Source organism: Oryx dammah, unplaced genomic scaffold, assembly GCF_014754425.2.
Source record: "Oryx dammah isolate SB20612 unplaced genomic scaffold, SCBI_Odam_1.1 HiC_scaffold_14, whole genome shotgun sequence".
Lineage (NCBI taxonomy): Eukaryota > Metazoa > Chordata > Mammalia > Artiodactyla > Bovidae > Oryx > Oryx dammah.
Genome location: NW_024070198.1, coordinates 19,943,494 through 19,949,493, shown reverse-complemented (window position 1 = coordinate 19,949,493; position 6,000 = coordinate 19,943,494).

Below are 6,000 nucleotides of genomic sequence, written 5' to 3'. Positions count from 1 at the left end.
TGTACAGCATCTTACAATTTCTTTTTTTTTTTTTTAATTTTTATTGGAGTATAGTTGATTTACAGTGTGTTAGTCTCGTTACAATTTCTTTATCCATTCATTCACTGATGGACACTTGTTTCCCTGTATTGGCTATTGTAAATAATACTGCAATGAACATGGTTATCTTTTTTGACAGCAGCTTCATTTCCCTTCAGATAAATACCTAGAAGTGGAATTGCTGGCTCATGTTAATTCCGTACCTCTATACTGTTTTCCATAGTAACTGCACCAATTAACATCCCCACCAACAGTGCACAGGGGTTTCCTTTTCTCCACATCCTTACCAACAATTATTTGTCATTTTGGTAACAGTCATTCTAACAAACATGAGGTGATATCTCACTGTGGTTTTCATTTGCATTTTCCTGATGACCAGTGATGTTGAGCATCTTTTCAGGTACCTGTTGACCATTTATGTGTCTTCTTTGGAAAAATGTCTATTTGGATCAATTCTTCTGCCCAATTTAAATCAATTTTGTTTCCTATTGAGTTGTATGGGCTCTTTATATATTTTGGATTTTAATCCTCATCAGATATGACTTGCCAATATTTCCTTCCATTCTATAGGTTGTCTTTTCATTTCACTGATATATTTCTTTGCTGTACAGAGATTTTAGTTTGATGTAGTCCCACTTGTAGTCCCATTTTTGCTTTTGGTCAAATCTAAAAAAATCATTGCCGAAACTATATTCTCCAATGATATTATGCTCAGTGTCCTCGGTCATGGGCTCAGTCCCCAGGGACTATGGCTTGCCAGGCTCCTCTGTTCATGTATTTTTCCAGGCAAGAGTACTGGAGTGGGTTGCCATTTCCTACTCCAGGGGATCTTCCCAACCCAGGGATCAAACCTGAGTCTCTCAAGTCTCCTGCACTGGCACATGGATTCTTTACCACTGCGTTACCTGGAAGCCCAATTACATTAGGATCCTCATAAAGAGTACACCCAACTTAAAGTGGCTTGAATGAAAATATTTATTGGTTCACATAACCGAAAGCCCAGAGATAATGCAGTTCTCAAGACTGATTTATTCCAGTGGTTGTGCCCCCTTTTCCCTCACATTCTTTTGACTTTGCTCTTTTTTGGGATCAGTTTCATTCTCAAACAGGTCGTAGGAGACTTGCAACTGTTTCAAGACTCATATTCACACATAACAAATAGCAAAAGAGTCATTTTCAGCAACTATCCTAGAAATAGAAGCTACTAGCAAACGTCTCCTGGCATCTCAATGGCCCACATTTCTGAATCAATTCCTGACAAGGAAAATAAGGTCACTCTTATAGATAACTCAGACCCATCCCTGAAGTTGTGGGTGAGGCTGGCCTTTCCTCAATCACATGGGACACAAACAGAGTGATTGCTACAACAAAATCAGAATTGGGAGAAAAAATGAGAGGTAAAGTTGGGTAAGAAACTGATTCTGTCTACGAGGAATCAATTCTTAGTTTTTTTCCAATCCAGATTAAAGAAAACATGGGAAACTATTTAGTGCCTCTACTATTTAGTGCCTTATTATAAAAAGGATTTTAAGTGACTTTAAAAAATATATAAAATATAGCAAGATAAAATGAGTAAAGAGAAAGGATAGAAAAAGTTAAAAGAAGAGACAAGCCCACTACACAAAATTTATTCAGTATGATCCTTTTTACTCGTGGGATACATATTTGACTCAGTTTCTGTCAGTTTAAAGAGGAAAACTGAATCAGGAACTCTATCAGTCAAGCCTCTTTTGGTTGCAAGTGTCAAAGATCCAAATCAAACAGGCATAAATACAAAAAAGGAAATTTATTGGCTTACTTAATAGAACAGTCTGTCTGTGAATGGAACTAGCTTGAGGCACAGATTAGGTTCACAGACTCAAACAAGGTTATCTGGACATTTACTTTTCGTTGGTTTCATTTTTAAGTAGCCTCTTTTCACCTGCTGGCAAAGATGGCCTCAAAAAGTCTGTGCTTAATAGGTCTTACAGCTAGTGACTCTAGTGAAAAGAGAGCATCTCTCTCTGAGAGCGCCACAAAAAAGTCCTTGGTTGGATTCTGTTTGGCCCTCTTTGTGGTTAGTCCCAACGCTGGACTAAACAATGTGGACAAAGGAATGAGGCGTTCTAACTGGTTAGCCTGGGTCAATGTGCCCTCTCCCATAAGCCCCAGGGGGTGCTGCATGATTTACAATCCCATTAGGAAATCATTATCTTTCAGTGGCAGCTTCAGTAAGGAAAGGGGTTAAGCAAACAAAATATCTTGATAACAACATAATTCCATATACGTAAGATATAAACAAATCAACTCTTCAGAAGCCCCGCTACTCCCCAGACTAATACTTAAGAAACAATGTCTCCTCTAGGACCTCAATAACATACTGATAGGGATATTTTATTATACAAGTGTCTTCTATTACATCTCCATTACAAACCAGTGGCATAATGCCAATGTGGTTTTTTTTAAATTTTTAATTCTATGAGAGACTAGAGCAATGCAATTCAAACACACAGCTCTTTGTGATTTTTTTTCCAAGGATAAAATTTAGCATCTAAACAGGACAAGATGGAATGAATATTCTTCAGGTGTCTTAGTCACAACCCTTGGTTGCGAGGAATAAACAGGTGTGGCCATCTTACTGAGAGATATAAACTAAATGCAAAACAAACAAGAAACGGTATTTTGTTTCCACCATTGTCTTAAACCATCACATCTCTTTCCTTGCTTGCCCTTGACATCTTGGGCAGCTCCTATAGCTTTTCAGTCTCTTTCAGGTTTAAATAGCCCACGCTAATTTAATCTAATTTAAAACTCTCTCACATTCATAAAAACAGCTTTATTAAGATATAAATTATATATAATTCAGTGTTTAAATGTACAATTCAATGGTTTTTAGCATATTCAGAGTTAGTTGTCCATCCATCACTACAATCAATTTTAGAACATTTTTCACCACCCACAAAAGAAACTCACACTTGGTTTAAAGCCCCTCTCCTTTTTTGGCTCAAGGATGTTATTGCTGGAGAGAGAAACATCACTCCTTTTATCATTTTCCTTTGTTATTCAATTTCTCCCCTACAAATTCCAGAATTGGGGCAGGGAAGGTGAGGACCAGGGAAAAGAGGCAAAGGTAGTTTTACTGAGTTGGCAGGATGACCACACTTTCCCAGTTTGCCTGACACTGATGAAGTTTTTTAGGATACAGGACTTTCATGGGCAAACTCAGAAAAGTTCCAAGCAAAGTGGGATGGTTAGTTACCATATTGATCTGGTGCTGTTTGCATTAATAATTCACTCATTTGATCAATAGCTAATCATCATACTTTGTCACAGCCACTTTCCCGGTGTTTCAACTCAGCTCTTCTTTGGGTGACTGCCAAACTGCAATTTCCTAACACAGCGTTTACACACTGGCTGACCTCTTCCCCTTTCAAATCCTGTCTTCCATTGCTGGTAATGTTAAATTTGTTTGGGTTAAAATGGTAACAACCAGAAAGCTTGACCATTATAATGTCAAGTTTCTACTTTCCTGATCCACAGGGTGATATTTCAACACCATTTAGATATTCAGCCCCCAATCAACCTTTTACCTAATGGTTTCAGCATTAACAGTCTTTGGCTGATTTATTTCATTAGGGGTTGCAAAATGATTTATTCTCTAATTCAGAAAGATGAGTCATGTTGCTAAGGAATATTCATGTACAAATACCCATGTGGACATGTTTTCAATTGTCTTGGGTATATATATATATATATATATATAATACATATAACCTAAGAATGGAATTGCTGGGCCATAGCAACTCTGTGTTAAACACTTGAGAAATTCCCAGACTATTTTACAAAGCAGCTCCACCATTTTACAATCCTGCCAGTAGCATTGAAGGTTGTACTTGCTCCACACCCTTGCCAACACTTGATATGATCAGTCTTGTGGGGGATACAGTCATTCCAGTGGGTGTGAAGTGGCAGCTCGCTGGGATTTTTATTTGTATTTCCCTAAGAGAGTTCCAGAAAAACATCTATTTCTGCTTTATTGACTATGCCAAAGCCTTTGACTGTGTGGATCACAATAAACTGTGGAAAATTCTGAAAGAGATGGGAATACCAGACCACCTGACCTGCCTCTTGAGAAATCTGTATGCAGGTCAGGAAGCAACAGTTAGAACTGGACATGGAACAGACTGGTTCCAAATAGGAAAAGGAGTACGTCAAGGCTGTATATTGTCACCCTGCTTATTTAACTTATATGCAGAGTACATCATGAGAAATGCTGGACTGGAAGAAACACAAGCTGGAATCAAGATTGCCGGGAGAAATATCAATAATCTCAGATATGCAGATGACACCACCCTTATGGCAGAAAGTGAAGAGGAGCTAAAAAGCCTCTTGATGAAAGTGAAAGAGGAGAGTGAAAAAGTTGGCTTAAAGCTCAACATTCAGAAAATGAAGATCATGGCATCCGGTCCCATCACTTCATGGGAAATAGATGGGGAAACAGTAGAAACAGTGTCAGACTTTTTTTTATTTTGGGGGGCTCCAAAATCACTGCAGATGGTGACTGTAGCCATGAAATTAAAAGACGCTTACTCCTTGGAAGAAAAGTTATGACCAACCTAGATAGCATATTCAAAAGCAGAGACATTACTTTGCTGACTAAGGTCCGTCTAGTCAAGGCTATGGATTTTCCTGTGGTCATGTATGGATGTGAGAGTTGGACTGTGAAGAAGGCTGAGCACTGAAGAATTGATGCTTTTGAACTGTGGTGTTGGGGAAGACTCTTGAGAGTCCCTTGGACTGCAAGAGATCCAACCAGTCCATTCTGAAGGAGATCAACCCTGGGATTTCTTTGGAAGGAATGATGCTAAAGCTGAAGCTAAAGTACTTTGGCCACCTCATGCAAAGAGTTGACTCATTGGAAAAGACTCTGATGCTGGGAGAGATTGGGGGCAGGAAGAGAAGGGGACGACCGAGGATGAGATGGCTGGATGGCATCATGAACTCGATGGGAGTTCTGAGTGAACTCCAGGAGATGGTGATGGACAGGGAGGCCTGGAGTGCTGCGATTCATGGGGTCGCAGAGAGTTGGACACAACTGAGCGACTGAATTGAACTGAACTGAACGATAAATAATTTGGGGACATTTTTTGTGTGCTTGTTGGTCAATTGTCCACCTTCTTTGGAGAAATGTCTACTCAAATCCTCATCCACTTTAAAACTGGGTTGTGTTTTAATATACATTCTGGATACAAGCCCCTAATCAGACACACGATTTGCAAATATTTTCTCCATTCTATAGGTTGTCTTTTCACTTTTTTGATGTTACCCTTTGAAGCATTATTTTTTCTTTTGTGATTTGTGCTTTTCCTGTTATACCTAACGCTTTGCCTAGCCCAAGTTGACAAAGATTTACTGTTGTTTTCTTCTAAGAATTTTGTTTTAGATCTTTTATTCATGTCTATGAGGCATTTGCATTTTTTGTACATGATGTAAGGTCTAACTTCACTCTTTTACAAGTATATATCCAGTTGTCCAGCACTTTTGGTAAAGACTTCTTCCCCAGGGAATTATCTTGCCACCCTTGTCAAGAATCAACTGCCTATTGTAAAAGGGTTTATTTCTGGACTCTCAATTCTATTGCATTGAGCTATATATTTATCTTTATTCCAGTTATACATTGTCACAATTATTGTAGCTTTGTAGTAAGTTTTGAAATCAGGAAGTATATGTCCTCCAGATTTGTTCCTTTTTGTTTGGCTATTTTGGGTTCCTTGTATTTCCAGATGAATTTTAAGATCAGCTTGTTAATTTCCTCCCAAAAGGCAGCTGGGATGTCAACAGTGATTGTCTTGAATCTGTAGACCCATGAAGAATATTGCTAACTTAACAATATTAAATCTTCCAATCTATGAACATGGGATGTCTTTCCATCTATTTCCTTATTCTCAGGTCTTTAAAAATTCCTTTAAAAAATGCTTTGTA